Source organism: Pangasianodon hypophthalmus, chromosome 16 (genome assembly GCF_027358585.1).
Source record: "Pangasianodon hypophthalmus isolate fPanHyp1 chromosome 16, fPanHyp1.pri, whole genome shotgun sequence".
NCBI lineage: Eukaryota > Metazoa > Chordata > Actinopteri > Siluriformes > Pangasiidae > Pangasianodon > Pangasianodon hypophthalmus.
In genome coordinates, this window is record NC_069725.1 from 12,035,778 (window position 1) to 12,059,399 (window position 23,622).

General features: G+C 39.0%; 1 long non-coding RNA gene across 2 annotated transcripts in view; it reads left to right on the forward strand.

The window, feature by feature from the left end:
• LOC117599216 (uncharacterized) overlaps window positions 1–23,622 on the forward strand; it is a 63,598-nt gene that overhangs the window by 28,950 nt on the left and 11,026 nt on the right. Inside the window, exons 4-5 of one of the 2 annotated variants that reach the window (XR_008304344.1) lie at window positions 16,594–16,670; window positions 16,802–17,075. This is a non-coding gene — a long non-coding RNA (uncharacterized LOC117599216). Of the gene's footprint in view, window positions 1–16,593; window positions 16,671–16,801; window positions 17,076–23,622 lie in introns of those variants that run through there. The other variant, XR_008304345.1, reaches the window with a different exon arrangement.

Here is a 23,622-nt window from a genome sequence, read left to right on the forward strand (position 1 = left end):
AAGAGAATATTGTAGTACTCTGGGCCTTCCTCAGAGGATTAGATTCTCTGGTTTTCTTTTCATGATACGGAAGATCTCTCAGCAGAAAGCCTGAATTCCAAATATTTTCTGACAGATTGTTATGAGTGTAAAAGATCGGCTCTTCTCTCTTTTTCTTTCCATCACTACTTGGTCTCTCTGTTTCAAGCTAATCCATCCAAGACTCATCTTCAAAGTTATGTCATAGCAAACTTTCAAAATTCATAATTAATATGAGTAATGGTGGAGACAGAGATGAGAGACAGAGATCATATGGGCACTGGGCAGCTTTTAGCTCAGTTTTAGTTTAGTTTAGTAACAAAATTTGCTAGAGATGTTACTATTTTTTAGTAGCTAACATGCAAAGCAAACCAGTCACAAAATGTTGCTGTACCCAACTGTGGCATGATTGTAAAGAAAGTCAAATATAATGACTAGCAACTGTGAGCAACACTGATGACTCAGAGAAGTAACACCAGATGACTGTTTCAAGAGTTCCTGTTGATTCAGTTTGTTGACTCAGTGTTGTCTCACAGCCATTTCAGCTTCTTCCAACCATTCAGCATAACGCTTCAAAAGTAATAGATGAAATTCTGTAAAGGAAGAGGATACTGAATCAAGCTACACAAGCAGGATGCTGAAGGTGAAGCAAATTAAATTAATAGAGATAGAATGGAAACAGAGCGAATCATAGAGATGAACGGAGAGAGGTCAGACACTCAGAGGTAACAAAGATGGAGGTGAGATAGAAGGATAGAAAGGCAGAGGCTGGAAAAGAAAAAAGAGAGGAGGAAGAGTGAAATAAAGAGAAAGTGGCACAAGAAAGTGAGTGTAGAAGGTAATAGTTAGAGAAGCTGGGGAAATGGAGATAGAGCAGGACCTGATAGAGCGAGAGACAAAGATGGAGGACGAGAGGGAATAATATTGAGAAGACTATTTAGAAGAGTGCAGCTTTGAGGCATGAAGACCTTCAGTGAACAGGGTGCTAAGGGAGAGAGCCGATGACGCAATCACACACAGCAACACACACACACACACACACACACACATGCACAAACACACACGCGCACACACATGCACAAACATGCACACTCAGTCACTGCGCCAAAATCTGTGGCCATCTGTCATACACATTTTGCTCTGTACTCACCATGTTTACCATGTTTATTGAAACTCTAATAACACTGTTTATAATCCCAGGCACAACACACTGTGTTAATCTCTCTCATCTAACACAGCACTCTGCAGCTCACGATTAAATGCATGCTGTGCCTCAATTGGGCAAAGATGTGTTAATGCACTTGCATGAGTTAAAAATGGAGACAATATCTTGGTACTAATATTCCCGTGATTTTACAGTACGTCATGGTAACTATGGTTAGTAAACTGTAAGACTGGTATAGCATGGCGTAATAGTAATACTACTGTGGTGATTATGCTAACTACTTATAGCTATTACACATTTAAACATGATACTACTGTGATTTTACCACAGCGCTTTAGTGTAACTATGTTTATTACATACAGTGTTTAACTTTGATACTACACCGCTTTTACTATGATATTTTACAGATACCTTGGTTGTCATGCTCTTGTTCATGATGTGTGGTATGTTACTCTTATACTGCAGTGCTGCTGAATTCTCAAATCTGGCTGGTCCGAAGGTGTTCATTAATTTTCTATAACAGCACCTCTGATTATTGTGTCTATAGTAACAGCTTACAGAGGAACTTCTACGGCAGATGTACAATAATCTAAGGCTAATAATAAAAGGATTTAACAAAACTGTTATTTAACAAAGAAAGTGTAATCATTGACATGGTGAAGCTTTCTGTAAAGAGACACTAACAAACTTAAGCAAATCTAACATTTTTATTTAACATTTACGGAAGGAGTCAGAGCTATGTTTGTGCTTTCCGGTTTCTCAGTAGCATGACAAGCCACATTTATGTCCACAACATTAAATGTAATTATTAACAGTATACAGTACAAAACAGTATAAAAAGTGTTATTAGTTGTTCATTAATAAAATAAAAATTGCAATTTTTGGCAAATTACTATTTCCATTGGAAAATAATCAACTGTTGTTGATTATTTTACTAAATCTGTGTGCCCAGTCATACTTTATTTCTTACTTGGTGGAAAATTAAAATTTCTGATATTTCATATGGAAGAAGGAACAATAGTTCAATACATTTTTTTAAAACTCTCCATGCTCAACAAACCATACTCTGTTTCATTTATGCTTGTAAAGCCCTACTTATTTATCATGTTATGTTTATATTGTGTGCCATATATAATTAACATAGTATTACATCATGCATCACATTTATCATGATTGAGAAATACTAGAGGGAAGACCTACTTATCATTAATAAAATATGCCAGTAATACCATAAACAAAATTATGGACTTCTTGAAAATCACAGAAGATTTCTTAATGTAGAATAATTTTTTTTATTCTCTGATGCCTGCAACATGCATAAATACACTCCATCTTTAGATATATTACATGCTGATAAATTACTCCCTTTTGAATATGTTGAATATAAGGTTTACTCTTTAACCTTGATTTTAATTGGGGTGCACCATTCTGATTGTAGTGCAGTGTGTGCTTGTTTGTGCGCATGCTGTTCTCGGTGCGTATCTGCTACTCGGTTGCCTCCCGTCTGTTAGGGTCAAGGTTGCTTAAAGTTGAAGGTCACTAACTGCAGCGTGCATGCAAGCATATGTGTGCCTGTAAATGAGTAAGGTGCAGCGTCTGTCTCAGGGGTACGTGACCTGTATGACCTTTACTCCCTCCCCCAGGCCGGCTGGTGGAGGTAGTCACAACAGTCTGCAGCCCCCACCCTAAACACACGCGCACACGCCATGTGTACATGAGACGCTAGGCGTATGCTTATCTGCATACGTATTGAGCAGCGCCCCAATCCCCAAGCCCACTCACAATAACCTTTTCAACCCCAACACTTAGTTTCAAACCTTCTGCCCCACACAGAGGCATAGAGAGAGGGAGAGGAAGTGGCTGATGGTGTGCTTCGCTCACCATGAGGTTAGCTTGTTGATGGAGATGCTGGTTTGGATGAGAAGGGTTGGGGGGAGGGGGAGCCATGTTCCTTCCACCTGCCCCTTTCCCCTCCTCCACAAACCTTACAATGACTGCTGTTCACCAGATTTATTGTGTGTGTGTGTGTGTGTGCACGCAAGGCACGCGCCAAGTGTCTGCTGCTGAATCTTATTCCCTCCCCCAGCCCCTGAGGCCACTTTGGGATTACGCACACACACACACACACACACACACACACACACACACGCACACACACGCACACACACACACACACACATGCATGTGCGCCTTTAATCAGACGCACACTTCGTCTTCACACACTTTGGTGTGAAGCACACATTATATTCCAAGGGGAATTCAAGACCTTCTCTGTCTCCCTCTGCTGCTGTGATTCGTCCCCTCACAGGGGCCGGCCCGTCCTGTTTTAACTCCGAAACGGCCAGACCAACACACACGTAAATGCAACTCAGCATAATGGGACAGCCATGTGTTAATGCACTCGAGCACTGAGATATTCATGAACTGTGGTGCAGGTTAGGACAGGAGAGCCCTCAAGAGGACAAGCGGATACCTCGCCCTACCTGATCAGTGACTCGCTATAGGAAAAAGTTTCTTCATTCCTGCTGCACTCTCAACAAACTCTCACCTTTAGAAGTTTGTATCGCCCCCCAGAAAATGCCTGAAGTGTAATATGAGACTAAAGAAACTAAGAAATTATCACACAAAGACAAAATATTCTCTTTAACCGTTATAGAGTTGTGCACCGTTATACGCAGATCCAAATGAAGACCTGACACCAGCAGTTTTATTTCACTCGTAAGAAATGCAATTTTCCATTTATGTATAACAGATAGTAGCAGTTTTAGATGAATGTAAGCGAAAAGCAAAACAAAATGTAGCATCCAGCCATTTGGAGCGAATTAAAAAATACACAATGATCTCTGGAAGTATCTATGTAAGTGCAAACTTGCATATACATATTGCATTTGTAATGTAATATACAGGTGCATAATGTAATTGTATACACACACACTCATATAGTGTGAAACACACACACACACACAAACACACACACACACACACACACACACGTTTGCACATCTCTGTCAATTCAGTCTATTTCACGGCATCATGATCCCAAGGCAGTATGGCTGGTAGCCATGGAAACAAGATGATATAGTGTTTCTTCGTAGAATGCTCTTTTTTTCCACACATGATTTACACGTCTGTATTTTCTCTAAATAAAAATAAATTAATCTAATATTAGCATCACCTTGTCCTGCATTACATTTGGTCCTTTATTCCAGAGTAGATGAAATGTGACATATCAGAATTAGTGCTTTATTGGGTGATGGTGAGCAGATTTGTGATTTATTTATTTTGTATTTAACTGTGTCAGTCACAGTAAAGTCTGTAATGAAGATGCAGATTAATCTCAGTATTCTCACTGTCAGCATAATACTGCAGCAATGTGTATGTTTTTTATGATGATATTATTAGTGTTTGACCATTTATTTCTTAAAATAAATCAGACACACAAATATGGACATTGACAATCTACACATGCAGCAATACGCACAAACCCCATGACCATACACACAAACAGGCAAATGCACAAAGCTGTATTTTCCTTAAATGCTGTTGGTGTTAATCAGCGAAAATGATTCTCCAAATATGAATGCTTCCTATCTTTCACACACACATGCACAAATCAGCAATTCACCGTACATCACACATGCAGTCGCACACATGCAAAATTCATCAATGCTGAGAATGAATTAAATTTATTTATTTATGTTGTACAGGTGAAATTAAAGGTAACTCTGTTACTATGAATTCCTTCATTCCACCTGACGTCACATGATTGGCCCTATGTTTTGATGGAGTTGATGTGACAGAAGCGTTTGGATGTGTTTCATCTCTGCCCCTGAATCAGCAGTTAGTAGATAATCAGGCAGGGACGGTTTTAATTACTCTGTTAATTGATAGGAAACAGAAAGGATCTAATTAGATGTAATAATACAAGCTGCTCCCTGCTATCACAGAACTGATGATTTAGCACACTAGCACCAGTGCTCAAAGTGGATTGTTCTCAGGGAGATTTACATATGAAACAGGAACACACTCAGTGTGTGTGTGATTGGTGAATGAACACAGAAAAACAGAAATCAAGTGAGAAGGCGACTGCAATGAACAATGGGGGCATTTTCCAGTTCCAGCTCATTCCCAGTTCATCCCCTACCCTCTTCCTCTTGTCACTTTATCTTGGGAAAATCCATTTGGTGTTTGGCAGGGGTGAGCAAACATCTTTGTGGAGAGAAAATTTGTTTATCCATTCATCACTAGTTTATGAAGTATTTCTGGCTTGTGTAATATTGATTTTTCCCGGCTCTCAATTTACCATTAAAAAATTGCGATAAATGATTTAATCATCCATAGCTGATAGCCTTAAAAAAAAGACAGGAAAACGAGCATTTCCACCATTTCAGGTTTGAGGAGAGTTGGGGGGGCTGTAATAATATTATCAGCTGTGCAGCAATCATAAAAACCTCTCCTGGATGGTGGATTTTTAGGTGATTCTGCAGTAACGTGCAGTAAACAGATATAATCCATTTACAAATCAGTTGTCTAATGTCCACATGGTTGACGTTTTTCACTGTTGTGCTGCTGCTTAAACTGTTTGTATGCATATGAGACCTGACCAGTGCAGGAGAGTAAAAAAAAAAAACAGCTTATGTAACCACTTTGTAATTATCCTCACCATTAACATTATTTCCATGTTAGATTTGAAACTCAATTGTAGGCCTAATTACACCTATTTTAGGCCAGGATTTGTGTCCCTTTTCTTTTCTGTTATTCTTTATGTTCTGTTTCTATTTAGTCTACTATTTTCTTCAGGTTTTGACCAGTTTTGGCCAAAATGTTTTGGCGGCATTCCTATACTGTATGTGTTTATGTGACAATATAAGCTATCGTTTTCTTCTAGCATTTATTCAGATAAGGAACCATCAACACAAAGTGTGTTAATTTCATGTCTTTTCACATTTTACAAACATGAAGCTATCAGATAGAGCATGGGGGATACAGAGTGATTATCATTTTTAGATTCAGAGAGGAATATGATGAAGGAGAGAGAGAGAGAGAGAGAGAGAGAGAGAGGTGAAAGTCTTATCTCTCTGAACGGAGTTTTTCTATCATTTATTTGTGTGCAGGAAGATCGAGAGATAAGGTGAGATTAGGGAGAAATATTCGGAGTGACAGAAGTGAGGGGGGTGTGAAGGAGAGCGGGTGACAGAACTCATGACACACAGAGAGAGTGTAATAGAGGTTAAAAAGGAGCTTGAGTGAATTTGCTGTAACATCAACTACATTACAGTCGACGCATGATGCATTTTAACTGGTATTTTTGTCTAATGCTGTTTTCATGGGTCAGCATAAGGATTACTTTGTCAAGTCAAATACTAAAATTGAACCATTAGTCTTCTCTAATCATGACCTCTGTGGCAGGCATTAACATGCTTGTAAATGCTCATTTTGTTTCTCAAGAAATGCTGAGATTTCTGTGTGAATTTGGACACAACGCTGCCACCCGATTGCACACTTCTCTCATCTGTCCCTTGGGTAATTTAGCTTGTGAAATCACACCTTTTCTTCCTCTCCGCTCCTCTTCGATTTCCTGTCTCAGAGGTGGCCAATCACACTGGCATGTCCTTGAGGAGTGATGGCGGAGTGTTCTCGTTTGCTTCGCGCATTCATCACCATGGAGATGACCTTTCCCCCCTATCAGAGGTCACACAAAATGTCCAATATAGACTAAAACACAAGGTGATGCCAGGAAAACACAATATTGTAGTCATTCTCTTATACAATAATAGCATAAGACATTATGTGGCCTTTTGCATCTGAAGAGCATCCTTTCACAATTACTTGTCTTTCAAAACACATTTGCTTTGGTTAAGTAGAGAATGCGAAGGCACACATAATGTATTTCTTGCTTGTTTTTGTCATTCATGTTTCCTTATTAAATGTATGATCAGCGCATGTTTATGTGGCTGCTTTCAGAGCAGGTTCTTTGTGTGCATTTTTTGTGTATTGAAGAGCAGTTTGCCTATTGCGTGCTAAGAGCAGTAGGGATAGCGTGACGATGCGAATTCAGGTCATGCTTTATGCACACACAGACACATGGACTGAAGGGTGTGTGTGTGTGTGTGTGTGCGTCAGCTTTGAAGAGAAAGAGAAAATGGCACTGAACACGACGTAAGGCTCCTTTTTCATTTCCATCAAAGGCTCAGCAGAGTGAATTAGAGCACAGGAGAGAAAGGGGACTAGCTCTGAATCGTATCCGCACACAACCATATATTTGTGTATTTATTTAAAATAGTAGCTGATTTGTGACTATTCATTGTGTGTATATGTGACCATGTTTATGCATATTCTTTTTGTGTGCTTACATGCATGTATGTATATATGAGACTGAGAACATGTGTATGTAAGTGTGTGAATAAGCTGGTTAATTTCTAGAGGCTGTGGTGGTTATCATGGAGGAACACACAGCAATGTGTGTGTGTGTGTGTGTGTGTGTGTGTGCCTTTGTTTCTGGCTGTCTGTATTATAATGAGCTCGGCCTATCGCTACTTCACAACTGTACAACAGCCATGCACACAGAGGCAGTGGCACAATACACATGGCTGCAGACTAGCCCAAACTCACATATATGCATACATTAGCATACTGTATGAAAAAAAAGACTAATTCAAATATTCATGTTTCAGTGTGATATGCTGCAGAATTGACAGAATAATATAAGATGGAGCACATACAGTGCACTGGTGACACACAGTTAGTTTTTAATTACATGGCTGGGTAGATTAAGCATCCACAGTTTATATGCACAGTCTATATAACAGTGACAGTGCTACATATAAATGTATTAAATTTTTTTGTTAATAAACCTAAAGTAAATTAATTAGAATATTAAAGGAATGAATGGAATTCTTACAGATGATACACCAAGCAATATAATATAAAAATATTCGTGGAAAAAGTTCAAATTAAATAAATTATTCACAATAACAAACATTTGAGTCAATGTAAACACGAACTTCTTAAATTAAAGATTAACCATTAATACTGGTGTTTGTAATAGTGAAGCTTATTGGCCAGGATTCAGGTGCTGCTGGAGATGTCCTGATGATATATTAGTTCATGAAAATCACTGCAGGGTCACAGCTGATAGTGTGTGTGTTTGTGTGTGTTTGTTTGTTTGTGTGTGTGTGAGAGAGAGAGAGCGAGACAGAGAGAGAGAGAGAGAGAGAGAGAGAGAGAGAGAGTCACTAATTATTTGAACAATTAAATGTGAAACTAGGTTGCATGTCTTTAAGAGTAGCGATGCATTATCAATTTAAATATCACACATCATTTTTAAATTCAGTTCAACTCAAAGATGCATTATAAAAAAGCTGCATATAGCTAAAGAAACTTTTTTTTACATGTTCATTGACAGCTCCACGGTGTGTTCAAGCACACATCAGACTCTCCCACTTCACATCATCGCACCCTCACCCCAAACTGCTTGAGAAACGTGCTGGAACGCACTCTTTCTCTGGAGATTCGTCAGCCTCTCTCTCTTTCTCGCCTGGTCTTTCCTCTCACCAGTTCAGGCTGTTCAGGCAGTGCTCGAGTGTTATCTCTGCATGTCTGTGGACTGTTTGGTTGGGGTCCAGCAGCAGTGCTCTCTCTGGACCTAAATGAATGTTTTCAGTGCTATTCTCCCCTCTGTCTCGCTGGATGATTGTATTAATAATTCAGTAAGCTGTGGACTACTGTGGAAAATGATTATACACTTTTCCCCCCCAACAGCTTTGAAGGACAGTGGGTCCAATTAATGGCCACACTCCCTCCCCCTCTGCTTTATTAATTATAGCACTGGTGAATGAGGAAACCGGAGTGCGTGGCTGTGAAGTTATCAGTGCAAAGCAGGCTGGCCTGCTTTCACATGCCTGAATAACTCAGTCAGCACTGAATATGCAGTCAAAATAGCTCTGGCTGAATAACAAAATTACTCTTCTAAGCAGGGTGGAGTTTGGGTGGAAGTCCCACACACACACACACACACACACACACACACACAAATGCATATACTGATGCATGTACACATTAACACATCTTTAAATAATTGGCTGCAGCTAGTAAACCTTCAGTGTTTCTCTTTTTCTTTCTAGCAAATGTGTGCACCTCCTTTGAGAAGGTGTATGACATTTTGTCGCAGGTTAAAAAAAAAAAACTTCCTCTTAAAGATGAAAAAACATATCCTGGCATTGTATACAGAGCTGTCCTCATTAGAGCTGCCCTAATAGCTACAAAATAGACCTTAAATAAAGTTCACACAGTTCAAATACACTCTTTGTATAGCTCATGAAAAGCCCATGCAATGCTAAAATGTCAAATCAGTTGACATATTTAAGCTGATTAACTCAATTAAACAGTAAATGCATTATTGCTGTACTCCAATCACTGTACTATGACCTCTTCCATAGGGTGGGAGCAGTGACAAGCTCATTCACTGACAGACACAAAAGAGCTAATATCATTTCTCGTCATTAACATAAACAAATGAGGGCAGCCAGCTCATTAAGGCATTACTAGGCAGTTAGGGTCACAGCTGGGCCAACTGCCTGACCTCACTGCTCTGTTCCCCCTATGAATCTCCACATCATCATCCTTACTGCTGATCTGCATGTACAAACAAACTTTAATTAGTCAGCTGTGTTCACAGGGCAGAGGGCAGTGTGTGTCTAGTGGTGTATTCACAGCAGATGCAGGTACTAGGTATGAAATATTACAGCAGTATTCAGTCATTCATTCATTTATCTTCAATAAGCGCTTTATCCTGGTCAGGGTTGTAGTGGAGCTGGAGACTATCCAGGGAACAAGGTGGAAATACACCATGGATGGAACATCAGTCCATTGCAAGCACCATACACACACCTAGGGCAATATAGCATAGCAATCCACCTAATGGCATGTTTATGGGAGGTGGGAGGATATCAGAGAACTATGAGAAAACCCACACAGACACAGGGGGAACATGCAAAACTCAGACAGTTACCAAGGCTAAGGATCACACCAGAGACCCTGGAGTTTCACCACAGCACTCACCATTGCTAAATACCATTACTGTATGCTTTACATTAGAGGTCCATGAGTTACACTCCATCAATTAAATGTATTCAATCCACAACAATGACCAATCCCAAGCCATAGTCAAAACTGTTAATTGCACAGTATTTACTTTGTTTCCTTTGGCATATGATACTGATGTATCTAAAGAAGAGCTAAAAAAAATTCCTATTCTCATGCTGGGTGCATTTTAAACACTCAAGGGGGCTTTCGCAGTAACAATAATTGAGATCTGTTACATTATTTATCCAAAGTCCAGCAATTACTTGAAACTTGTCATTTATCCATTAAGATGGTAGATGCCAGCCCTAGCACATTTAATGCCCTAGGCAAGATTCACCCTCACCTTCCCTGACTGCCATTTACCAATCACCCTAATTCTTCACCACTTCTTCACCAATTATTTCTGGAGCAGTTTTTATATCTATGAGTGTTGATACATTCTGATATGGATTGTTCTACTGAAGTGCTGCAAAACACTGCCTGCCCATAAAAATGTTGTTAGTTAAAAAAGTTAAAAATATTTATAAAAATTCAGAAATTAATTTAGACACAAATGGAATATTTTAAACAAGGAATTGATACACTTGCATGTACCCCATCAAACCCCTGAAATTATATTTAAAAAAATAGAACACTTCAAACATTTTTTGCAATTTAAAAAAAAAGAATTCTACCTTGTGCCTTTTAAATTATTACTAAAACAATGTTTAAATGGGCATGTTCAGTCTTTTACACGGTTTTGAAAAACTGAGAATATGTTGTGCCCAATTTTCATGTCAATACCAAAACTCACATAAAGAAATCTCTTGGTACTAAACCGATATTGTGAAATCCTTTGGGGCCACATGCCAGTTAGATATCCCTTAGCATTTTAAAATAAATAAAATAAATGTTTCAAAATCAGAAAATCTGCATTTGATTAAAAAGGTTTTACTGTTGAGCACTTTGTTACTCATACAAAGTGCATATTTCTTAAATAATTAAATCAAAAGTATGTGTAAATATGTTTTTCATGGCTTGGAACTACTATTAAACTCTTTTCTATTAGAAAAATATTATTATTTTGTATTATATACATATATTGAAATAATTAAATTAGTTTGAATTGTCACATCTGAAACAGTCAAAACCAAAACATTTATGTCCTAAAAAGTTTTGGATTTTTTTTTTCCAGCATTGAAATGCTTGTTTCACTAGTGATATTATGTTGTCTGTTAGTCAGTGTAGGATTAAAATATCATAATGTATGCCACCTGAAGAGAGGCAGATACGCTGAAGAGGAAAATGCAAAATAAGTTGTATCAATATAAGCAGATTTCCTCAGGCAAGCTGATAAAAAAAATAGCATCTACAGAAAAACAGGAACGAAGGACAAGACTAAAGCAGGGAATATTCAAGTACATAAAAGACTTGTCTGAAAGGGTGCAGGTTTGTGGCACCAGTGTGGTACCCTGTGTTGCCTAGAGAGCAGAGTGTTTCCACTTATCCATGTTGGCTGTGTTTAGTCACAAGCCAACTAGTTGGTAGATGGCAGGAATTATGGAAAACTCTGAGCAGAGCACACGACTGTTGGGAGGACATGACTGTGGCGCAGAATGAGGGGCAAATGGAAGGAAAGTGGCTCCAGCCCCAGTGTTCTTAGCAAGTGCCTAACAAAGCATGCTAGCTAGGAAGAGTGCCTCAACTACACTAGTGGTGTTAGCCAAAGGACCACTAGTCTTCAGATAACAGGGGAAAGAGAATGAGACATATGTGGAGGAGACCCAACCCCAGACCTGATGTGTTAGCAATCTGGCTAATGTAGTAGCCTTGACAATTGTCTAGAATGTTTCCATATTCTGCAGCAAGTAAGATTTCCCTTCACTGGAACTAAGGGGCCTGAACCTGTTCCAGCACGACAATGCCTCTGTGCACAAAGCAAGCTTCATGAAGATATGGTTTGCTGAGGTAGATATGGAAGAACTCAAGTGGCCTGCACAGAGCCCTGACCTCAACCCCACTGAACATCTTTGGGATGAATTGGAACCCTCACTGCATATCAGGCTTTGTCACCCAACATCAAAACTTAACCTCTCTAATGCTCTGAATGGACACAAATCCCCAAAGCCACACTACAAAATTTAGTGTAAAGCTTTCTGAGAAGAGTGGAGGCTGTTACAGTGGAAAATGGGTGACAAACTCTGGAATGGAATGTTCAACAAGCACAGATGATTGTGATGGTTAGGTGTCCACATACTTTTGGCCATATAGTGTATGAGCAGTGCTTCAACGCACCAGTGGCACTTAGTCACAGGCCTGTTAGTCAGATAGATGAGCAGAGAGGAGGGATGACCTTAGCTGTCAAAAGGAATGAGGGCATGAGGAGGGAGACACCGCTCCAGCCCTAGTGTTAGTGACAGTTAATGTAGCATGCTCAACAAGCAAGGGAAAATCACTCGGGCATGTTAGCAACGCTTAGTCACAGGCCTGCTAGTCAGGAGACTGCAGGTGCTGTGGGACTGAGCCAAAGCAGCGAGTGAGGGAGACCATCCTAGAGAGAAACCCAACTCTGGCCCCTATATGTGTGTAAATGAGTCTGGATAACTTTGCATACTCAGTGGTTAGAGCATATGGCAGCAATGACCACTCAACCATGCCAGTGCCACATATTCACAGGGCCACAGGTTGCTAAACAGCAGTGAAAAACTCAGGGCAATGTGGAAAAACTTTCATAAGATAAGATGTACCTTTACTGTTCCCCCACAGGGGAAATTCAAGTTGACACACCAGCACAAGTAGGATGAGTCACATCAAAGAAAGGAAAAGCATTTCTATACATATCTATATAGAAATAATAGAAACAATAAAATAGATCTATATGTATGTACATATGCTAGAGTTCTATTTGTATAGGTTCATGTGCAATATCCTTGGTATTTATATACATGTGCAATAGCTGTAGAATGACAATTAACTGTTGAGTGTATGTTTGTGAGACTCGGTGGAGTAGGAGGTACTGGGTATTGTGGCATTGTAGAGTCCTTAGCATAGAGAGGATGAGAAGGATTGTCCATGATAGCTAACCGCAGAGTGATAGTTAACAAGGCTAACAAGCCCAAGAGTGAACCCAACACAATTTAGTAGCCAAATAGTTCCAAATATACTCCAAAAAGTATGAAATACACTCACCACAGCCAAGAAGAGATAACAGGAGATAATAAGAGATGATAGGAGTCTATTGCCAGCTTTGGAGGTACCTGTAGCTATAATCGTAGGGAAACTATAAAATAAAATAATTGCTGAATGTTTCATGATAAAATAGTGTTTTCAAATAGTATCTATATATATTTTAAACAATATTTTATCATCTATAAAATATTTTAAAATTAACTTTTTGAAAATGGGACTATGTGCATTACTACATATAGTAATTATTTTTAACTCACCTTACAAAAAATTACAAGAAATGTATTTAAAAACAAGTATCTAACGTGTATTTTATGTAATTAAACAAAATATTAACTAAAGGTACATTTCATTGTAATGTATGTATTTGTTAAAATTTGTATTGTAATACAATTTTATTCAAAATATAATCAAAGTAGATGTGTTGCATGTGAGTTTATTATTTTTTAGCATATTTTAAGCTAGCATATTTACTAAAGTTCAAATGTATTGTATAATGTGTGAAAGGAGAATTTTCTTTATCAACATAGAATTTGTTCTACACAGATTGTGACCCATATTCATTCATCATTCATCTACCAGTTGTGTTTGCTTGTACACTTTGGGCAAAATTACAGTATGTATGGTGTATAGGGCATTTTTTGATACCTTACATACAGTGGCTGCCCAAATCTTTTTGGTGCCCTAGGTGAAATTTTCCATTGACAATCTGCACCCAGTGACCCAACCCCACCTCTACAAACCGCCTGCCAAACATATTTTTGCAGCACCCACCAACCCATCTTATTAAAATTCATAAACTATTTGGTTTATACCTAATTAATTATTCCTTCACAAGTTCTGAAACTGAAAACACATGTTTCAAATACAAAAATGAAAACACCTTTTTTAGTCAATAAACAATGACATACCTGGCCTTCCCAGAGGTAAAATAAACAAATAGAACTAAATATAAACTGAAAGACAAATTTCAGATAAAATGAAAGATAAATTTCAGATAAAATGATAGAAAAAAATTCAAATAAACAATGTTTGGAAAAAAAGCCTTACAATATTTACTGTACACAAAATACAACAAGAGCTTTGTGAAGTGAGAATTAAAACCTTATCCCATTGGCCTTCTTTTAAGTTTTTAAATAGAGATAAAGAGAAATAAACAATTATACAGTATTCCCTGACTAAAATTAGTGTGTGGCTCATGATATGATATTAAAAATACATACACATACTGGGAAATGAATCAAAATGTATGTCTTTACATATTTATAACTCATCCCCTACTATTACTAATTAGGCAAAATTAGACTCTCCTATTTAACTTTAACAAAAACAAATGCTACCAATATCTTCAGGAGCTTATTTTACTCTCCTCATGCATGCACCACTTGTTAGGTTATAATGTGGCATCTTGCACAGTACCGTTACTGACCTATTTGGTGGTGTATATCATTTTTATGTATTAATTATTGCATTTAATGTGTTTAGATTTAGCTTGTTTTTCATTTCATGTATCATGCATACAGACAGTGGAGACAGTGCACATAGCCTACTTGCTTATAAGATATTCTTTACATGGACCTATAACATTTACTAAATCGTCGCCTTTTTTAAATGATGCTGTTGGAGTGAGTTTGGAATAGTGTCGGCAACGGAGCAGTGGGGAGACATTTTGCTTGTAGGCAGCGCTGTGCCTGTGTTGGAGAACTTTGATGGTTTGTACTCTCATTATATTGGCAGAACATGCACACGGGATTGGGGCAGAGGGCTGTGGCTGGCAGCGGTGTTGCATATATGGCGTAGCACACAGACACAAGACACGATTTCTGGAGTGCTCTATATAAAACACAATGTGCCAATGCTGACCCTGCCAAGTTGCCACCCTAGGCAATTGCCTATATTTCCTATAGCAGGAACTGCTACTGCTTATGTAGTACACATACTCAGGGAGTGTTCTGTCTAAATATAGTCTTTATGAGAACAAAGATAGCTACTATAACACGCTTCATTCCAATTCTGCCATCAATCCTGGTCTCTTACCTGGCGTTCCAGCTATGTAGATTAACCAACTGACTACTTCACATTCATTTACTTTCAGTAATCACTTTATCTTGGACAGGGTCGTGGTGGATCTGGAGCCTATACTGGGAACACTGAGCACAAATTGGGAATACAAACTGGAAGGGATGCGAGTCCATTGCTGGACACCATGTGTACACATTCATACATTCAAACATTCATACATACCTAGGGACAGTGTATGTTAGGAAAGCAGAAAACCCAGAGGAAACCCATACAGACAGTAATCTGAACTCAGGATCAAACTGAAGACCCTGACAGCTCCGGTTTGATCTATCAGGTTTATCCTGATAAATTCGTTGTAGATTCCACAACATTCATCGTGGTTTTGTAAAAACACATACATGTGCAACTAATGTACATGATCTTGAGAGACTGTTATTTGATAACTAATTTGTTGTTATGTAGTATAGGTGATTGCATGAATAAGGTAACTGTAAATTAGCAAACATCTGCTATTAACATGTATTTATATAGAATCTTAACCTTTGAAACATTTCATGTGTGCTGAGTCAGTTGTGGGCATACTTCTCAGGCAGCAGTAATGAATTTAATAGGGGAGCACCCTGGCTGCAGTAAGTGCAGCACCCCCAATAGGTACAATCAACCTATGTCATGGACTGGCCCTGAAGATGGCCACACCATACTGTACTGACTTCGGTGTCTTAAAAATGTAGTCATAATTTTGGTGGATTTTGGTGGACCTTAGCTTAAGATAGCTGTTTTGAACCTCAAAATTGCAAACAAAAACAAACCCTCCCTGCATTGTTCCCTCTAAAACAGATGCACGCCACATCCTAAGCTAGAACAACTCAAAACTAGTGCAAGAGGAGAAACTTTCAGAATTGGCAGGCACCATGAGTGACAGGGAAGTGAATTCGCCTCCTTGTCCTGATTTTTTGGATTTTGATGGTCCACATTAATTTTTTTCCTCCCGGAACCTGGGACATCAAAGAGGTTTTCTTCTGAGAAGCTGTCAAGAGAAGAGCTTAGAACACCAGATATCACAAAGTCTCTGACATTATTGTCCTAAATTCATTTAATTTCTCTACGCACACTGAAATATGTATTGTATTTTATTTTAGATTGACTGAGTGAGCAAGCATGGAAGAAGTGGGGCGATGCTAATATTTCAGTCATATGAAATGCCGCAACATTTGAGGTTTGTCAAACATACACACACACACACACAGAAAAACAAATATACATATATCACAAATAGCACAAATAACACCCAATACTAATCTCTCACTAATTGTTCTATCTTCATTTCATGTTTACTCTCCTCTGAAGGGTCTTCCCAGGATCCTAGCACAAGAAAATTGCCTCTTGAGATAGAGAAAAAGACAGAGTACAGTGATTGGGGGGGTTTAGAGCAACATCGAGACAGTAGTTGAGGCATGAGGCCTTTTGGGAGTCCAGTGACCATAATGCCATAATGGGCAGATGCAAGTCTTCTCCTATTTTCATATTCTCATTATGTTCTTAATTAATTCCCAACTCATTACGCTCTCACTGGCTAATTTGTACTCGCCGCCTGATTTGATTAAACCTGTCTCTATGCTAATGAGTGTGTTTTCTCTTCATTGTACTGTTAGCTCTAAGCAAACTGAAATCACTTCAAGTGGTTGTGTGTGTGCATGCGTGTGTCTGCGAGTGCGAGTATGTGAGAGAGAAAGCACATTAGCAAAAACACCGAGAAAATTGTGCCTCAATAGACTCTCTCTCGTACTGTCTCTATTTCTGTCTCTTTTTCTCTTTATGTCCCTCGTCTCCCTCCCGCTCACCCTTCCTGTGTCTGAAGATGCTGATTTGGAAAGTCTAATGCATGCAGTTCATCAGCAGAGGCTGAGATTTAACAGATGAATAAGCCCCTTTTTATGGCTAGAACACAGCAGAAAAATCCAATTAAAACTTTGTTTGATGCCACAGAAACCCGAGCGGGAAAAAAAAGATGATTTAAATGTAGGTCTTTCATTTTCATGATAATTTGGAGAAATGGGAATAAAAGAGAAGGACATTTTTAATATAGAAAAGAAGTCAGTCGATAGCATATTAGTAGCATGCAGAATTATCCCTTAATAATTGGATGATGAATAAATGTTTGAAAGCACTGAAGTGGGAGAAGTATTTGACATCTCTGCTAACGGCAAAGAATAAAAACACTTCACCGATTGCATGGAATTGATATGTGTGTATGTCAGCGGGATTTTTTCAGCAAGTTTCATTTGTCTTACACAGCAAAGTCAACACACACAACTTTAAATTATACAAACATACACACGCACACACACACACACATTTGGCTTACTATCCTCAGTAACCAAAAGGAAATCTTTTTTTAAATAAAAGCTGCAGTTTTTTTTAAGAAGAAACAAAAACAAAAGCAAAACAGTTTTCCTTGCCAGATATTCCTATCATTGTGGGGACATTTGGCTGGTACCCACAAGGAAAACTGCTTTTTTTTGGTTGCTGAGGTTAAGGTTAGGGTCAGATTTGGCCCCTACCAAAGTATAAACCCCCATCCCCCCACCCCCCCCCCCCAAACACACACACACTGATCTTAAGAGTAATGCTCCATTTTAATTGTTAATGTAGTTAAGGCTACATTGCCAGCATAAATATGTAATGAAATCCCTTAAGAAGTGAGCAGTGATGTTTAATTAATTGTTACTGGTTAAACAGAGTTTCTTTTAAATCTCCTCCAGTCGTCTCTCTCTGTTTTCACCGTGTGGTAATATTGATGTGCTGGGTGTTATGGAGACTTTGTTGTTAGGCATGGTTGTTTTAATCAGATGCCCCGATCTAGAGCAGCACACACAGAGTGCTCCCGGTGTAAAATAATGAGTGAAGGCTTTTACAAAAACTTCAAAGACTCCACATGGATCAGAGCTCATCAGATGAAATGTAAGCACTGTTTGCTCCAATGTAAGCTGTTCCAGACTGCTCTCATGTTTTAATCTCACATATATACATACATTATAATGTATGTATATATTATATATATATATATATATATATATATATATATATATATATATATATACACACACACACACACACACAGACACACACACGTTTAGACATGATATATATATATATATATATATATATATATATATATATATATATATATATATATCAGGAAGTGAGAGTGGGGATAAATGCAGTTGCAGTAGAGCGATGTTTATTAAATAAACAGTCCGACAAATCAGGCAAAAATCGATATCAAAAGCAGGCGATCCAAGGACGAACTAGGCAAAAGCAAACATGAGAATCAGCAATAGTTCAAAAACTGGAGTAAACAACCCAATGAAAACAGCTTGGTATGTTCAGATGCACAAAGACAAACTGAGCATATACTTCACAATTTCTGAATGAGAGTCTCTTGTAAACTGTGAATGTGAGCATGTGTAATTGGAAATAGGTGAGTGAGTTCAGAAGTCCAGTGATTGGGAGCAGGTTAGCGGTGGATTCTGGGATGCGTAGATGTAGTCCCGGTGTGTTCTAGGAATTGGAGTTTGTGACTGGCAGGGACCTGACAGAGCCCTCCCTCTGAAGGGCTCACTCCAGAAGCACCGAACTTGCGAGGCCTCTCTCTAGGCCATGGACCAGGGCCCTCAGGGTGTCTAGCATGGAACTCACTGCATTGACTGGGGTCAAAGATGTCCTGCTCTTCTGGGCCATACCCCTCCTACTCTATGAAGTATTCCAAGCGGCCATTTCTGCGGGTGGTTGGATGGATTTCACCAGGTAAGCAGGTTGGCCCTCTGTGTCTAGTGGAGCAGGAGGGTTAGCTGGTGGAACATTAGTGGATAGTGGCCCTTGGGTGACAGTTTTTAATTGTGATACATGAAGAATGGGTGCTATGTGGCGTTGTCGGGAAAGATCCAGTTTGTAAGTGACTGGGTTGATTTGTTTGAGCTCTGTGAATAGGCCAATGTACCTGTGGTTGAGTTTCCTGCAGGTTTGGGGTTGTCTGAAATCCAGTCATAGTCTCCTGGCCATATCTGTCAACATTGGGATTTGAAAATAAGGGAAATCCAAAGGTAGTCCATGCTAGTGCTGTCTCAGGTAGTCCTCGGTGGGTCCCATACTTGCTTGTTCCTACGGAACCAGTCATACACAGCCAGTGTGTCAGTGGGTTTGGAGATCCATGGGAACAGAGGAGGCTGGTACCCAAGTACAAATTGAAAAGGTGTCAGCTGGGTGGATGAATGCCGCAGAGAGTTCTGAGCTACTGTGTCTTGGTCCATGAAGTTGCAGCTCCAGAGTCAATTAACACTGAAGTACAGAAGGAGCATCTGAGTGCTGTACTGTATCTGGTAGTGCAAATGATAGTTGAGATATAGACTGAATAGGACTCACCCTGGTGGAACAAGTTGATTGATTAGAAACACCATATTGAAAGGCTAGGGCACCCTGTGGTGGAACCCTCTCTCAGGTGAACGCTCTAAGGCTGATTTCAAACTTTACATTTTTTCTCTAGGTGCCATGTCTCAGTTTGTGGTATCTGTGCTGATATTCTTTTGTGAAAACTGATAAATCACCGATAAAAAAATACATGAAGTGTTGTGGCCCAACTGAGAAGTGGATGTCCACCAACATCCACTGACGATGTGGTACAGCAACCAATGTGATGCTGGCATACATTATATATATGTATGTATGAATATGTGATCTCAGTGACTTTGACTTTGACTGAGGAGAATGGCCAGACATGTTTTGAGCTGACAGGAAGTCTACAGTAACTAAAATAACTACTTGTTACAACCATGGTTAGCAAAAAACCATCTCAGAAAAAACAACACATTGAAGCTTGAGGTGGATGAGCTACAACAGCAGAAGAAAACATTGGGTTCCACTCCTGTCAGCCAAGAACAGAAATCAGAAGGCATAGCGCCACCAAAACTGTACAGTTGAAGATTAGAATAAGAGCTAGATATTATTTAGGTGGTGGATCATTTCCACTGACACGAACATGCTAGTGCTGTCTCAGGTAGTGCAATGCTACTGAGGTTTTGTGTATCTTAATGGAAACTGTATTAGACACGCTTGACATGTTGTCCTACATTGTAGGTGTACAGTTAGAGACTAGGACTCTTATTTCATTGTGCTAATCATCTTCTAGCTCTTCATCTGAGACAGTTTCTGACCACAGTGCCATTGTTGGCTGAACTTTCTGCTTAGTGGACTCCTTCTCAACCCAGCAGTGATATTGAGGTGTGCAAGACCCCAGCACTACAACTGCACTTGATAATCCTGTACCAATGCCCCACAAGCCACGATGTCAGTGCCATCGCTGTATTGAGAATGAATCCATCACCCAAGTAACTGTGGGTCAGTGGTGGCCCTGTGGTGGTTGATTTTCACTGATGAAGGAGTTAGATGAAGGAGTGGGGGGGGGGGGGGGGTGAGACTCTTTCCAAGACCATCCAAAGGCTGTTTAAATGTTAAGGTTAAAGCCATGCCTGTCTCATTATTGATAGGACGACTTGTAGTGGTTTGATTCCTACAGCGAAAATTTGAAGGCTGAAACATCACTCTCAGCCTAGATAGCAAAAATACTCATCAGAAAGGTGAGACAGGAGCTCTGTATAGCTGTATAAAGATGTATAATATATATATGAAAGTGTATGTGTGGTGTGTGTGCTTGGGTATGACAGAGAGAGAGGGGTAGTGTGTGTATGCGTGTGTGTGTGTGTGTGTGTGTGTGTGTGGATGTGTTACTCAGAGCAGTGCAATCTGATGGAAGCTAATGCAGAATGACGCACTGGTTTTCCCCCGGGGAGATAACGGGCCATTACTACTGGGATGCTCTTAACCAGAGAGAGAGAGAGAGAGAGAGAGAGAGAGAGAGAGAGACAGAATGAGAGGTTGGGGGGGGGTGGAGGGTCGTGTGGCCAAATGAATAAATAAAATCCCTAACCAGCCTCCAGTGCTGGGCAGAGCATTTTAACAAGAGGGTCACTTCATTAAATATTGACCTCTTTTCTAAAAAATCCCTGCAGGAAAACAGAAAACCATTTTCTCTCTCTGTCTCTCTCTCTCTCTGTTTTTAGGGTGCAGGAGCCTTCTGTGACACTGCAATTGAGACTGCTTACAAGATTAACCATGTTGCTTATGCTAATTATTCAGACCAATAACCAACCAATAACACAATATTACAGCATTTCACCGACACAGAGCAAAACGATTCATATTTTTTTGCACACTTATTTTCTCTTTTACCCCATTTTAAAAATAAAAAACAAATATGTTAACATCAAATACATGTACACTGTTTACAGTAGATTTCAATTTGTAATGTTTGTCCTGAATTCTTTTAAACACTTAAAAGATGTATATAACAAACCTGTGTATGCTTGTAATGCTAATTGTGGGGAAACACACGGATCTGTGAAGCATAGCCAGTGAGTGTGTGATTTTGTTACAGTGGTGGAAATCACAACCTACCATCAACAAAGTTATTATGCATATAAATTATTTCAATTGGCTAAATTGCTCTTTTAATTAAATGTGTTCTGTGGGTGGAATGTTCAGATATGAAAAATCTCTATGTCTGCAGTAAATAGCTGTACACATTTAAATAATGTGCCTAATTGTTATATTCTGTTCATGAAATATAATTTGTACTGAGAGGTTCTGTGAATATTCTTTTACAGTTAAAAGAGTTCCTGGCTGCAAAAGCGTTTGAGAACCACTGTCCTAGCGCACAGGTTACATAGTGGTAATTGTTACCCATGTATGCACTCAAACTGAACCTGTTTTCAATAGTGCATGCTGGTTTACAGTATTAATAGCATTCAATAAACATAAATAAAAAATTAAAACTAATTTTTATAATTCAGTTGGACTTGTTGATTTTTCTCATCACTGTTATTATCATTCTAATGTTATTATCACCTCATAAATGCATAATTAAGCTGCAGCTTGTTTCTAAAACAATAACTCTTTCTTTGCATGAGTGTTATTCTCCAGTGATTGCTTGCTCTTCTGTTCTTTTGCTAACCCTCTCCTGTTTGTTTCTGCTCCAGTACATTTGGGAATGAAGACAGTGTGACCTTTATGAACTCTGTGAACTTTTATTCTCCATGTAGACTTTTATTCTATAGTGAGTGTGTGTGTGTGTGTGTGTGTGTGTGTGTGAGTGCTTTTTTAATATTTTGGTGGAGACCAAATGTCCCCACAAGGATAGGAATATCTGACAGTTTTTCACCTTGTGAGAACAATTTGTTGGTCCCTATGAGGAAAACTACAAATTTACAAAAATTGCAGATTTCATGAAAAAACAAAACAAACAAACCTACATGAGCTTAAGGATAGGGCTAGTGTTAGGTGTAGGTATAGCATTAATTAGTTGCATTTAATAATTATGTCAATAATTAGGTTTCTCAGTGATAAGACAAACCTGTCTGACTGACTGTGACTGACTGTGAGTCTATCCACAGTGTCGAGATAGCATGAAAAGACACACCGAAAACCTGTATGTGAAGTGTTACATGTGGTAGCTATCTATTTCAACAAGTTCAGGTCACATATCCAGGGAGCATCTACTGTATATTGCAGCACTTTTTTAAATAAATAAGTGTATGGGTTCTGAGTGAAATGATATAACCTCTTCGCCAAGTGCCAACAACCGAATTCCTCTGGTATTCACACTGCCTTTTTTCAGAATTGATTGCTAATGGTTCTTTGTTCAGTTATATGTGTCATTTAACGTTTATAATGTTCCTACCATCCTCTGCAGCATTGCGCACTGTTGACTCTGGCACTCTCCAGGATGTGGCCCCTTTAAGAGCTTTGAATTCGACTTTAAAGTGGGTCACAGTAAAAATATCTTCAACAATTATTCATGCACCCCCATCTCTTTCTCAGCCTCCTCTCTCTCCCTCTCTCACTCCCTCTCTGTCTCTCACTTTAATATCTGCATGCTGCTGCAGTGCTGGGAAGGAGAAAAGAAGGAGGGATGACTTTTTCCGTTGTCAGATACAGATCTGATGAAATGCTGGTGCAATAAACCACATCTATACCGCTGACTGTTAGAAGTCAATTGATGATTAACATTGATGTCTATCTAGTTCTTGCTAGCATCTGGCCAGTTGTGGTTTGAT